Source organism: Pinus tabuliformis, chromosome Q (assembly GCF_031772625.1).
Source record: "Pinus tabuliformis cultivar Carrire ecotype Pingquan chromosome Q, CPIR1, whole genome shotgun sequence".
NCBI lineage: Eukaryota > Viridiplantae > Streptophyta > Pinopsida > Pinales > Pinaceae > Pinus > Pinus tabuliformis.
The window spans coordinates 211407947-211423645 of record NC_142296.1 but is presented as its reverse complement, the minus strand read 5'-3'; positions in this window follow the sequence as shown (position 1 = coordinate 211423645).

Genomic DNA, 15699 nt, shown 5'->3' with positions numbered 1-15699 from the left:
ATTATAGGAAAATCTTCCTTCTGTCATTTCTAGATTATAATCCATTCTTTTATCTTCAAAGATTGACTCCCTTTTATGTCCATCATAATTCATAATATTTCACCTTAAGCTAGGTACTTATAACATATTTGTTCTCCAAACAATACAATGCTTTTAAAAGGGCAATGGTATTATTTTTATATGCTCAATATGACTCTTTTTCTATTATGAAGGTTCTCTCTCATGGAAACTATCTATTTCATTTTTATTTTTATTTTATTGATCAATTTATTTATTTATTTTCTAAATAAAAAAAAATATAATAATATTATTTTTTGAAAAAAAAAGTAAGCACCATTTTTCCCTTAATTAAGTTGAAATTACCTTTCGTGTGTTTTAATATTTGTTTCATATAGTTTGATTCCTATCAAATTAAGGAGACTCTTATCAATGGTTATGATGAATCGTTATTGGACATGCCCTTGACAACAATAACCAATTTATCTATGACTTGTGCAAGACTGCAAATTAGATGGTGTAGCCACTTTAATTCTCACCTGTATGGCAAAACTTGATTGAACAACATATGAATTGAGTGAATCATGGATAGAAAAGCGATGGCGACATACAGTGACAGGGTGACACTGTGAATTGATGGATAGTAGAGCAACGATAAATTGATCTAATGGCGACAAGGAGGGATTTGACGCAGTGATGCCTTACATAATGAAGGGATAGAGTTGGCATGAGTTTATTCCATTTACCATATGTCAATGCCTAATCAATTATATAAAACCCTTGAAAAACCTTGCGAAAACTGGTTATGGGGATTGGCAGCTAGATATTGGATATTTATTTAGAGGTTTTGAATCCGGCATACCACAAATTTAGTGACTTTATTTTCATGCATACATCTAGAATCCAGTGGAAATCTTTAATTCATGGGAAAAAATTTATGCTAATCCCCTCATACCAAGGGGACAGGGCTATGTAGGTTAGGTGGTGTTTGGCATTGCAGAATCCAGCGGTCCCTGTGTGTTTTGCGACATGTGCTTAACCACCTCTCGATGGTCCATTAACTCTTGTGATGCATCCATTTACTAACACCTGCAAGTTTTGGTGTAACGGAAAACAGGATTTCAACAGGTGGTTGTGCAGTATGACCCCCTTATATATATATATATATATATATATATATAATGGAGAAAGGCCTAAATTTCTTTTGCTTTGTCACGAAAGTTGATATTGGATAAACTCCACAAATTTTGAGAATGTGACTAAAGCTTGACCAAAGGCCTAGTGATAAAAACATGTGGCTTTGTGTGGTGATTGAGCGAACAAAGGGTTAAATAACTTTGATACCATAACAAACTAAGTTTGTTTACTTACATCAAATAGTCCAATATATTTTGAATACAGTAAAAGAGTCCATTTTAGGAATAAATAATATATTGTATAAATGTATGAACGGATAATATGATTTGTTACAAATGAGGAACCTACTTATATATTAAGAAAAGTGTCCCTTAACGAATAGTCATATCGTTTGGGACATGTCTCTTCAATAACTATTTATTATTTAATTAATCATTGTTATGATTATTTATACAATTTTTATATATTGTCCAAGTATAGAACCATTGGCATAGCATGATAGAAAAGGGTACCTTGAATTTATAATACTAACTTAACATTTTATATTTGCATGCACATAAACTCATCGTGCCAAAATTATGGTGAGAGTTCGGCTTAGGTATATGGTGGATTTTATTTTTTCCATTTTTTTCGAATTCTATGTATCTTTTATGATTTTGATTTTGGCATGGTACTTCATCTTTTCAATTTTTAAATTTTAAATTTTAAATATAATTGGTATGAATGTGTAATTTCAATATAATTTTGATAAATTTGTTATTGGAAATAGTTTAAATAATCTTTCATAATTTTATCAACACAATTCCAAGATTACTATAGTTTTAATGATAAGAATTTGAAAATTCACTCGCTTTATTAATTCAATAAGTTGTAACATTAAATAAGAGGCAACTCTAACCATTATTAACACATTGCTTATTCATATTAATTAAATACTATTGATAAATTTGTTTGGTGAAATAAAAAGTTGTTATTTTGGGTAATTTTAATGAGTTTGTTTGATTGATAAAGTGATGAATTATTATTTTGTCATTAGAGTTCAAATTAGATACTTAGTTACATCTATGATTCAGATTAGATCATTATATTTTTTTCATCCATCTTGATGCTTTTAGAGTGGAAAAAGTGGAGGAATCATCTCACATGACAATTTTCACTGGCAAGACCCAATTTGGAAAATGGGGTCTAAAACCTTCCAAGAGAATTTTGAGGCATCAAATGATGTTTATTGGGGGTAAAACATTTTTGTTTTAAAAAAACACATTGTTTTCATGTTCTGCACACAGGGACCTTTCCAACGGCGTAAGAATTGCCTCAATCTGAGTTCGTATGCAAAAGGTATGCCACTCAGAAGTTGACCTTTTTGCTTTCACCACCATAATTAGAGAGGATGCCATGTCAGCCCCCATTATTCATGGAAAAGGCACTATCCATGTCATTATGATGAAGAAGAATCTATAAGAGTCTGTTATCCTCCACAATGTCCAAGGCTGAGGAGGAGATCGAAAGACGTAACCTTAAATGACTTGCAGTTCAGCAACTAGCCCTGCTAAACCAGAGAGGAATCTCTCTAAGGATTTCACATTCAATGAATGGAAGAAAAATGGATTTTAGGCTAGATATAATAGTTTCAGATGAGTTTTTGGAAATTTAGGGTTTTTGGATTGTTGGATCAGGGATGAGAAAAATCAGCTAGGCCAAGGCCTCAAAGGGTTGTAGTGACAGGCATAAGGAGGAGCAAGATTGCAATGTCTTGTGATGGAGTTGAGAGTTTGGCCAATGTAGTGTAGGGTCTAAGAAGCTTAGAAGGTCATAATGAGCATGTGTGCCATGAATTCATTAATCTAGAAGAAGGAAACATAGAAATGATTTTCCACATAAACAAAGCTTTAAATATAAATAATTTTGCCTACATAACTGTAAGGAAAATCACTGAGGAAAACAAAACATGTTAAGAAAGATGGATTCATTCATAAGAAACTGACATAGAAAGAAAACAACATCACAAACTCATTGCACATGAATTCCTGAAAAATAGTTGTAACTGCTCCTTTGATTAGCTGAGTGAAAGCACTAGATACAAATTCTCTCCTCAAATGTCCAACCCTTCTCTCTGACTGAGAAAATGATACAGTTTCCCCGCCTTCAGGGGTCGAATCCATGAGTGGTGGAACAATTTCCAAGAATATCTCAACCAACAAGTGAGAGTGAGAAGGTCAAAAACAAACTCTTCTCTTAGACTTTGATTTGAGTTTTTCTTCATTTATGAGGCCTAATTAACCATAAAAACAACCTATCATGCTAATTTATTCATGATTACATCATCAAGACTTCGAACTACTAAAGTTACATCATCAAGTTACCTTTACCTAAGGCAAACTAGAAAATGTGAGAAATTACAAAGTGAAGTTTTTAATTAAAATCTCGGAAAATTGCAGAAGTGTGGTGCCAAGTTTGAGGCCACTTTGAGGTGCCTTCCTGAAGTCAAAATTGAAATCTGAAAGAACAGTAAACTAGCCTTTTCTGTCTAGTGTCCAAAACATCTTGAATTTTTTAAAAGGACCCATGGGAATGCCTTCAAAAACGCATTCTCCCAAGGTGTCTCCAGAAGTGCAATGCTTATCAAAAAGAGGGGCAGAATGTTGATTTTTTACCCCTTTTTCTCATTTTTCTCAAAATCTGAGCCCTGTCTGAAAAATTTGAGGAAATGGGTTTTGAGAGGAGGCCATCATATTTCTATAAATGCAAGCCACTTTTCATTTGGAGCTCTGAGGAAAAAGCGCAGCACCAAGGCACTATGTTTCTAAAACTAGTGCATTTTCTTGAATTTGCACCAAATTTCACTAAAAACCAAAAATGCTCAAAAAACTCCCAAAATTGGTCCAGAAGTGCCAAATGAGGTGTACTATGCTATCATGGATGCCTCAACAAGCATCTCCAAGTTGTCCTTCTCATCTTTGCCTTTTAGTGTTTCCTTCAGCTTGTTTTGCATTTGTTTGACCTTGATGTTGCAAATCTTGTTTCTAGTTTGGTAGTGGTGGGCCATGTGCCTCAACATCTAGTTATCCCTGTGGCAAGAGAGATGGCATCAACTGAGAATGTGAAATCAATCCCTGCAATGGTGACCTTTTCTCCTTTTAGATTGGTGGCAATCAAATCAGTGAGTTGCTCATGAAAACTTACCTCTCCCACTCTTTGACAAAACCCTAGGCAATTGACATCTTCAAAGAATTCTCTTATGAATGGTGAAGAATTGATCTCATTGAAATTTGTGGGCTCATACCTCAGAATCTTCCCCCCTTTATCATGTTTTCTTTTCTCTAATGGTGAAGAGTCTCCTTCCATTTTTAAAACCTTTTTATGAGGCTTAGAAGATGAAGAAACTGGAATGCGGGCTTGAAGTTTTGATTTGAGAGATTTTTGATGATTTTTGGGAGACTATGTCCCGCGTGTAGCGCAGTTCACCGGTGTGCAGCGCCAAAACACATCACAGTGTTTCTACATGCAGCATCACCTCCAAAAACGCAATTCCAACTTCAGAAACGTTGTGCCAACTTGCAACCTGATTTTGGAGGCCTTAAACTGCTCCAAATTGTGAAGTTGATAGCTCTTTGGAAATATCTTGAAGTCTACTATAATATGGACACCTCAAGAATGTAATTTGGGCACTCCAGTAGGGAGAAAAATGGATTTTCCCAAGTCGCTCGAAAAACGCAGGGTGTCTCTGACAAAAGCGCAACGCCAACTTGCAGAGCACTTTCGACTACCTTCCTAGAGGATTTTTGAGCTGAAAGTGGTATGGTTTGAAATATTATGATGTCTTCTACACAATAGAGTCCATAAGCACTGCCAACACCTGCTCCAAATCCATCAAAAATTGTCTTGAAGTCAAGCTATCTAGAAGTGTAACAACTCTCTTGTTGCAAGTGTAGTTTGGGAATTTCTCTCAAATCATAATATATGTGCATAAAATGAAGGAGGTTTTTGTTCCTTGGACTATAATTGACAAAAACCTCTTTCACTTTTGTAAAATCCTTCTCCATTTGGTCAAAAACATATTTTGAAGAAAAATGTCCCTATGAGAAATGATGAGACGAGGTAGTGTACTGCAGCATTGTCTTATTTGAAATAAAACATTACCTTTACCTTTATTTTTCTTTCCCTAAGCTGCTAACTCCCTTTACCCACTGAATCACATGATGGACATATTTTTGTTTTGACATATGGTATCATGATGACACATGGAGTGAAACCTTAGACCATGACCTAAAATGAGGAATTTAATCATTTCATGACCCAAGACATTTAAATGAAGATATAATACCTCGAAGAAGACAATGACCATGATGAGTGTCATGCGGAAAGAGTCGATAGTGCGGACACAACCAACCTCCAAAAATGCAAGGTGTCTCTAACAAAAGCGCAACACCAACTTGCATAGCACTTTCAACTGCCTTCCTGGAAGATTTTTGAGCTGAAAGTGCTATGGTTGGAAATATTATGATGTCTTCTACACAATAGAGTCCTTAAGCACTGCCAACACCTGCTCCAAATCCCTGAAAAAACTATCTTGAAGTGAAGTTGTCTAGAAGTGTAACAACTCTCTTGTTGCAGGTGTATTTTGGGTATTTCTCTCAAATCATAATACCTATGTATAAACTAAAGGAGGTTTTTTCTCCTTGGACTATAATTGACGAAAACCTCTCTCACTTTTGTAAAATCCTTGTCCATTTTGTTAGAAACATATTTTGAAGCAAAAATGTCCCTATGAGAAATGATGAGACGAGGTAGTGCACTACAACATTGTCTTATTTGAAATAAAACATTAACTTTACCTTTATTTTTCTTTCCCTAAGCTGCTAACTCCCTTTACCCGTTGAATCACATGACGGGCAGGTTTTTGTTTTGACATATGGTATCATGATGACACATGGAGTGAAACCCTAGACCATGACCTAAAATGAGGAATTTAACCATTTCATAACCCAAGACATTTAAATGAAGATACGATACCTCGAAGAAGACAATGACTATGATGAGTGATGAAGACCATGAGTAAGTGAAGGGAGCACCAGTGACTTAGACACAATAGCCAATGACCAAATTTGTATTTGAAGATTCACTGAAATGACAAAAAATTGACTTGACACCCTAAGAACACCTTGTCAGAACATATTTTGTCACTGGTGATAGGTTGAACTGACTGACACTAATAGAGTCCATATTTTAATTTTGGTTAAGAATTGAGGTAGTCAAACCTAACCTTTAGTAGGTTATCGGGTTGTGTTATAATCAAACCACTAGGAGGAAAAGGAGTTCCATTATTTTCAAGTTCATTTGTTCCATAGATGACAAAAAATAGTTCAGAGGGATAGGATATAGAACACACCTAGAGGATTTGTGCATTATGGTAGCCCATGGGCCACATGCCATACTTCTTTGTACTCGTAGCCATTTTCTATTCAAAGAAAGGGGGTAGGATGACCTCACCTTCTAGCTAGACTTTCTCCTAAAAGGGTTTCCCAAGTTATTTCTTGTGCCAAATCATGGTTTGTGAGTTTTTACTTTTTTGTTCTCTATTTTTTACGTAAATGTAATTTGCATGCATACACTATTAATAGTAGTATACAAATCTAGAATTCTAAAGAGAAATAAAACCCTAATAGTCTAGATTTCATATTTTTTTAAATATAGTTTTATCAGATTTGTTGTGACGAATGGTCCATTGGAATAACCACAACAGGTTACAGATCAATGTCCATTTGTTGTAGGAAAATAACAAGTCCCTTAGTGAAATCTAAGGTAGGTGTAAGTGTTAAGGAACTTTTACATAATAAATCCTCAATTCATGGATGATAATGAAAGAATAACTTTTGTAACATCTCAATTGTATTTACTTGTTGGTAGTATCCCATATTGAAGGATATGACTTGTTAGTGTTGATCAAAAGCATATGTTCGCTTGGTATGGATGGTCTCAATATGTGTTAAGCTCTTGATATATATTGGAACATCATTCAATTTGTTATCTATCTTGGTACATTGTATGTGAAAAACATAAGAGAAATTAGCTTGCAGGTTCATTTTAGTAGTAGCTCCGAGTTTGGAAAATTGGGGATGTAAATTGTATAAAACATTCCAGAAGCCACTTTGAAGCCTTAAAATTAATTTTTGGTTAGAAAACTCCCTAGAGTCACTGAATGTTGTTGTAAACATCGAGACATTTCCAACAGTGTGAGAATTTCCTCAATCATAGCTTATATGCAAAAGGTATGCCTCTCACAAGTTGACCTTCTTGGTTGACCACTGTAATGCAACTGGATGCCACATCAACCTTGCTACATGTACATGTGGGGCTAGCCATGTGTGGACTTCCAAAAGGGTCTAGAATTTCCAAAAACCTTATCATTAATTGATGATTAAGGAAATCAAAACCCTACCTCTAGATGGCTATCAAACTACGTTAAATATTGAGCTTGCTAGGAGGAGAAGGGGTTCTGTTATTTAGAATTGTGTCTTACTCCATAGCTAAGAAACCATCTAAAAGTGGTATTTTGTGAGCGTAGTAGAGGAGGATAAATATTTTGTAGTAATTGTTCAAGCCATAGTGTCAAAAGGTAACACTATAGTGAGTCCCCATTCCTTTGTATGTGCATTTTTATAACTGAAGAAAAGAGAGAACACAATAGGCCTCAGTTTCTAGTTGGGATTTCTCCCATATTGGGTTTACCGAGATAAATCTAGTGTTGATTTATGTGGACAATGTGTTTATGTTTTGTTGTAGCCCCTAATAGAACCCCCCAAAATTTCACCATGTACATTTAAAATTTTTGGGTCCCCCTTTCTTTTGTAAGTTCTCATAGTCATGCATGTTTCATTACTTAGACAAACTCTTTAAATTGGCCTAATCATCACCGAATGCAGTCCATGAAAGAATAAATGTCATGGCAGGAAGTTCTTCCTATCTAAATTATGTGCATTATCTTTCAATTCTTCATTCTCTCATTATTGGACTTATATAAAAGTTGGAACTCCTGTTCATATTTGAACATCAATTTCAATGCAATACTTTATTTTGGAAGTCTTTGGAAACACATAGTTCACATTCACACTATACTTTATGGAACCAATTGATGAATCTAATATGCAACCGAGTGTTCCAAAAATTCATAAGCTCAACCACAACAAGAAACAAATCAACTTTGTGAAGGGCTAGTGGCATGGAGGACCAAGTCCGAAGAAAGTACCCACAAGACCATTGCAACTGACAAGCTAATTTCAAAAATAAAGAAGCAAGGGCACAATATAGGGGAGACAAAAAAGAAGTGGCATAAAGAACAAAAGTATGTGAAACTAGAGTTTGATACATCTTGAATCAATCGAAAGATTAGTAGATGCCATAGTTCTATGGTTGAAACCAAGTATGTTTCATTTCAAATGCAAACTTACTACCTTGCGATCATATGATGAATAACTAATGAAAGGGAAGAATATCAGAGGATAAATGTATGGTGCATTATCTATAAAATGAAGGACCATATGCATAATGAATTCTTGATGGTTGAATGGTACAATGTTTTTGCATAAGACCCTTTTAGTGGTAACATTAGAGTATTGGTCTATGAACTATGTCATATGCAAGGTCAAGATCTGCACCATTTCCCACTACTACAAAAGTACAATATTTCTATGATTGTCTTATACAATGACTTCTACAGAGTCAACTTCCCTTTCCCAAATGAATGCAAAGCCTTTCAAGAATTATGAAAATATTAAAAAGAAATCTATTTATGGTGAACTTCTTTGCATTGGGAATCACAGACCAAACCAAGGAAGGATAAGTGTGAGGTAGGCTAATGGGAATGAGCCTATGTGATTCTCCAACTGTAATGAAGTTGGATACACCATGTACCAAGGTATGGAAACTTCCCATGGGCAATTTTTTTTAGTAACATGACAAGCCAACATCTAAATTAATTAGAACTAGGATATCATTATATAACTAATTTGGAACTTGAAAGAGCAATGAAGAAATTCTCAAGGAAATGCAACAATGTTTCCAATTTTTATAGCGTTGGGAAGAGCGTGAACGACACCTAACCACGGGTGTTGGAGATTTCTAATAACCCTAATGAATAGGGTTCCAAAGCTTGTTAGTGGTATGACTGAATTCTCATAACACACATGAATGGCATAAGGTGGTGTGGCTTTAGATGGTAACCTAGCTAGACAATTTTTAACTTACATAGAGGATGTAAAAAATTGTATATTCTTTCAAAGAAACAGGAAAATCACATATATTATGGGTTTCATTTGCATGTTTATATGAAAATCACAAATACATTGTAAAAACCAGGGTCATGTTCAAGAAAGTCGTGCAAGTAAATTACAAAACAATGGATGATCTAGCTAATTTGTGGTGTAAATGGATTGAAATAGAGTTGAGGACGAAGAATTCCAAAGGTGCACTTTGATGTATGTGCCGGGAAACACAATCACATTTAGATCCAATTAATTAAATCCATGAGTAATGAGGGGCTTGGCTGGCCCAATGGTGAGGGTGATCATAAACCATCACATATTACTCAATGATTTCACCAAGTGGATAGTTTTGCATCTTTAAAATCTTCGAGGCACAAAGTTTCTCTCCATCTTGTATTGTGGAAATGTGATGTTGGTGACTACTACCTAGTATTAGGAAGTGGGAGAATTGAGGATTTATGCAAAGAATAAATGGAGTTCCACTCTGTAGTTTATTTTCTTCCATTAATAGATAGAACAAGGATATCAGTGTGCCCTTGCAAGGATTCCTCCAAGGAATTGAGAGCATATTTCTTTGGATATGGATTGCCCACGCTCCTCATGGAGAGACAAATAGTCTAATCAACATAAGGACCAATGCCTTGTTTAGATGGAAATATGACAAAGATCATCATGGCTCAAGTTATAATATTATTAATGTAATGAAGTCACAAATCCCAATAAGAAGTCCATCAGCAAAATAACTTAATAATAATAACAAATCAGATGTGGTTATATATGTGGTAAAAACCAAGAGCCAACTTGTGGTGAGCTCTGAGAGCTTGAGAAGCTTATCATATTTCAAAAAGAGGTTACTTAAGAACCCCTTGTCTGAGATCATTGCATATTTTGAGGAATCTTTGTTTGACAGTGTTATGACAATACTAATTTATGGAGGAGTAGAAGCACTCCCAAAATTATCAGATAATGAGATGTCCAAGTTGAGGAAATAACTTGAGTTCTTTGGTAGTGAAATTCTAAATGATAATGAATTATAAAAGGATTCATGCCCATTCAAATAATGATGGCACATTGCAAGTTGACTTCATAGACTATTCACCTTCCTTGTGCCATAGCGCATTCCACTATCCTAGGAATCCATCAATGGAACACCATGCATCAATAGTTCCCTTGATTGTTTTCCTACCTTACACCGCAACACTACTTAATAAAGTGGGAATGCATTACTTAATTAATATGGAAACTGTTATTATACACCATCCTTTTAAGAATCCTTAGACTCTTCATATTTCTTTGGAAGTAGAGATATGACAGACTCTAATGAACATGTTAAGTCGTCATGGTGATCATGTTTCTCCTTAAACATTCTTGACATCTATGGCTCCAACCATTTCTCGAGATCCAACAATTTTTATGCATGTTGTTGCTATGGTTTGTTAGTTACAACAAAAAATTTGAAAGAAATAATGAAGAGTGGAGAGAGAAGTTATCTGAGAAAGCTTCTTGGTTTCTAGTTGTAGTATGTCTTCATTCTAGTGAAGGTAGAAGAAGATTAATCTTTGAAATTGGGAGATCCCTCTATATTACCTTAAATTCTGTGAAGAAATCTTTGAAGTGTGCTCAATTTTCTAATAAGAAGATAGTGGCTTTTGTGGATTTGGTAAATTTGATTCTATCAAACAATGCATCATCAGGTAATCAACAAGTGTTAGTTTGAAACTTTGGAGGATTTAACAAGAGCTACTAGCGTAGGTGAGAAATTTTCCAAGTTGAAGACAATAATTAAAAGAGGGATTTGGCATCAGTGGATATTGTCCAAGCACTAATTGGTTCAAAAGAGGGAGATTAAGTTTTGCAAAGAGCTACTTGAGATAGAAATAGATAGAAAATGGGAAAAAGTTACGCTTACAAGAGTGTTGATAGCACAGGACATGTTATCTGATGGTTCCATACTCAGAATTAAAATAATTCATACATATGAGATTTTGCAATTATTTAATGACTTGATTGAAATTGACCCCTCACATGCTGAGTATTATAACAACTAGTTCATCCTTATTCTCCTTGATAAGGTAAGTCACAGAAAACTAAGGCCCATTAGGGCATTGTTACACCACAAGACTGAGGCCCATTAGGGCATTGTTACATCACAAGATTGAGGCCCATTAGGGTGATGTTACACCACAACAATGAGGCCCATTAGGGCGTTGTTACACCATAATACTTAGGTACAATTTTTCAGACCCATAGGATGGAATGATCATTATATCACTGCCAATTAATTACAGGTCCTAGTGTGCATTTATTTGAGGCACACAAGCCTTGCCTTTTACCTTATGAAATCCATGCAATTTGGAGTATTCTTGAACAACATAAAAATATATGTGAAAAATAATATTTCAAATAATAGACTTCCAAATAAGCTGACCGTTCCATAAATTCATGAGAATATAGAGCCATAACTAAGCATTAAATCCACAATATCACAATATGACATAAACATAAACATGAATTCAGATAATAACTCCAATCATAAGGAGAAACCCAGCCATCCATCATATTATATTACTCTATAAGAAAAATGTGTCATGCACTACAACATAATAATTACACAATCGGTCTCACTAACCATTCAGCTCTGCACAACATATACAACAAAACAAACATCCACAATGTGGAACCAACAATATATATGTATATTAATGAATGTTACAGTGGGGTTTCATAGAAGCTATAGACTCAACCATAAATTCCTATGACTACTGACAAACAAACACATATAAACACATAACAAACAAACGAATTGCCTTTTCCTTCAGCGGTCAACGACTTTGTATATTCTCCCTGAGAAAGCTCAATTTTTCCTTCATCTATCCAACCCCCAATCTATCCTGAACATTCCATTTTATCTATGCCATCCCCCTAATATACACCATCTATACATTCTTCCCTCCTCGATCCTCCTGTGTGGTCCCATACTTAGAAAAATTTTACAAAAAATTCATTGGGTTCCAAAAGGCCCCCAACACAAAAATGTGGCTTGCCCTCGAGCCACTCATTCCTTCTTTTTTCCCCATGGATCGAGTAACCTTTTTCCTTACTGAGGTTGTCCTCAAGCCATTAGCAAAACAACTGTAGGGGAAGTCAAGGACCCTGGTTTCTCTGCAACTCTAAAAACAACCTAAGAGGGGAGTGCCACGTCCCCACTCTCCACAAAAACATGCTCGGAAAAAGAATCCTTGAAACCACAGTTTATCTAGGTCCAATTTCTATATCTATCCTTGACCCTTTCCCCCTTGTTTTTGCTACAACTGCTCCTCCCTTTGGCAAGTGGTGGCTAGATTTTGATCCTCTAGCCTTCTCCATGGTACTGCGGGGGTCGTTGTGACAGGGCGGATAATTCTTTTTCATGCAACCTCCATGCACCCTCAGAGCATTTTAAATTCCATCCACCTGCCAAAGTAGGTATTTTTCCCTTGATTTCCCCACACCATGCCACCATTCAGGAGGACAAGTGATTATTTAGCTGCTACAACCCCCATAATGGAGACTGTTTGAAACCGGTCTATTGAATATACTTGCAAACCCTTCCCAAAATGGGTGTCGGGCTAAACTAACTGGTGAGATTGTAGCATAACGTGAAAACCATCCTTGTGAGAATTGGAGGCCCTCCCTTGTCTAGGTTTCTTGATGCAAATTAACCACCTCATCTAGACGAAATCTCCTTTTCTCGTTCTACCATCCTAGGCTCTTTCGATGTAGTCTCCTCTTCCATAGTTGCATCGCCTTACCATTTCCAATACTTTTGGCCTCTTCTCTTGTCATTTCATTAATATTTTTCATTCCTCCTTCAACTCCCTCTGTGAGATTCATCATATTACTCCCTCTTTGTGCCACCCTTCCCTACTCCTCTTGCTTCAAACATGAACGATCCTCATCTCCTCTAATTCTCTATTGATTTAAATCTTCCTCTGAACAATTCTTGTGTTCCTTATTTGTCCCTTGGGTGGTATTTTATAGCACTTCATTCTTCTCACTCCCTTATTCTATATGGTTGTGACATTTTTCTAGTCATTATGGCTCACAGATCTGAATCGTTATCTCTGTTCAAGCCATGTGAAATGTCCTCCTTCGACTCAACCTAATGAGATGGTTTGCACATGCCACATCTCTTATCCTAGTTAGTTTCAACTTAGTTTATATTTGTATCTTTGTATTATTCATATTTGGTCCCATCTTCCTGATAATCCATGTTTCATCTTGACTACTCACGTGCTCTGTCTTATAACCCAAATCAAATTCGATAGTTTTCCCAATTGTTTTCTCTCATCTCAGCTAGGATTTCCACATGGGGAATGGTAATTTCTGTATAATTCCTATTACTCGGTTCTGGCCTCCACTTGAGTTTCTAAGCTTCCACATGCTAGAGTACACTACCACTGGAGCATCTAAACTACAAGACTGTGACTCCCGACTCCCATATTAATTTTTTCACACGATTTTTCTTCAGTGGGGTTTTCCCAACATGATGTGTTGTATATCTTTGACAATACCCTTGCACTGACCTATCTCTAGTTTAGACTTCTTCCTTCTAGCACGTAGAGGTGGTTTTCTCTAACATGTAGGGTTAATAATCTAGTTGGCCAACTCTCCTACCTACTCAATCCTAACCTATGTACATCAATCTTTATTTATATACATAAGGGGTAACACCCCTTTTCATTAACTCTTACTTGGGTTATGGCAGATTCCAGTTCTTGAGAAATCTATTAGTATTTTAACTACTTTGGTTCTCATTGTTCGTAACTTGACAATTAATTCAATTGATACAATCTTTTCAGGTTCAAAATTCTTTGTTTCTTTGGATTTATGGATGATTATAAACAATTTTTCTCAGACAGTCTTGAAATCTTCATCTCTGTGTTGTTACATTGACAACATTTTCAGTCAAAATCTATTAAGTTGTGAAAACAACAAGAACTTGTAATTTTTTTTTTATTCTAAGGAATAACAAAAAGTAATTTTCACAGTGAAAAAAAAAAAACTCTTACTTGGGTTAGTCATCTTCTCGAAGGTGGCACAACTTTTGACCGTTCCCACCCTCTTATTAAGTTTAGCCACTATACTTACCTCCTCAGATTCATCCCTGGGTTGGATAACCCTCTTCATTTCCTCAGAAGTGTGGGGAACAAGCTATTCCTTATGGGGGCCTTAAATTCATCTCTAGCCTATGCATTTGAAACATAAGAAACTATGAATGACAAGTAAATTATATAACCTTTTTAATGATCTTTACTAACATTTATTAGAATTGTTGCATGTTCTACATCATTGGTATGACATCTTAAATATAATTTTATTGAAATTTTATTATGGTATATATGTGCACTTTGATATGATGTAATATGATTATGGTTTTGTTTCATATGTTGTAATATTATAAATATAACAAAATTATTAAATATTGCATGAAATAAATAATATCATTTCATTTCAAATGTTTTTTTATACAAAACACGGGTCTTTCAGAAGATCCAATTGATCATGAGATAGATCCAGATTATATTGGGTCTAGTTCAGACATTTGAGATGTTGATGATGAGGCAGATGGAAAGGACATCAAGGAAGACGATGACATTGATGATGATCATGATAGGCATGATGATGATGATGAGCAATCTTCTAGTAGTATCCAGTGACATTGATCTTATAGATTCCATCGTGGATCATTGTTGATAAATAATTATGATGCCTCTTTTCATGTTTATTATCATATGTATCATTTTCACCTGCAATACCATATTGAGTTATATCATTTGGACATGTGTTATTTGGGCCTGCATTATGTGTAGTTGGTCACAAACCAACAATTTTATATATATATATATATATAGAGAGAGAGAGAGAGAGAGATAAACAATATATATATATTCCAATGTTGTGGTGTGGTTTGTAACTATAAGAAACCTAAAAGAGATTTTCTCTAGAAATATCTATGATGTGAATTTAGGCCTGCATTATGTGTAGCTGGTTGTTGGTGCACTAAGATGAATTTATAAATCAATCTTAATCCTACATTAATATGTTAACCTGGGATTCATCTGTCTATTTCAAGGCTGCAAGCACTGTCTATGTGATAACACTCAGAGATTGGAATGTAGGTAATTCATCCTAACTAATCATTGCAGAAATAAACAATTGCTTAATGACTCGTTAACCCTTAACAATGCAGAACAAGAATTATTCTATAATTCGAAATCGGAAAGATAAATCATTTGCAACTTACTTTCAAACAAAGATCTTA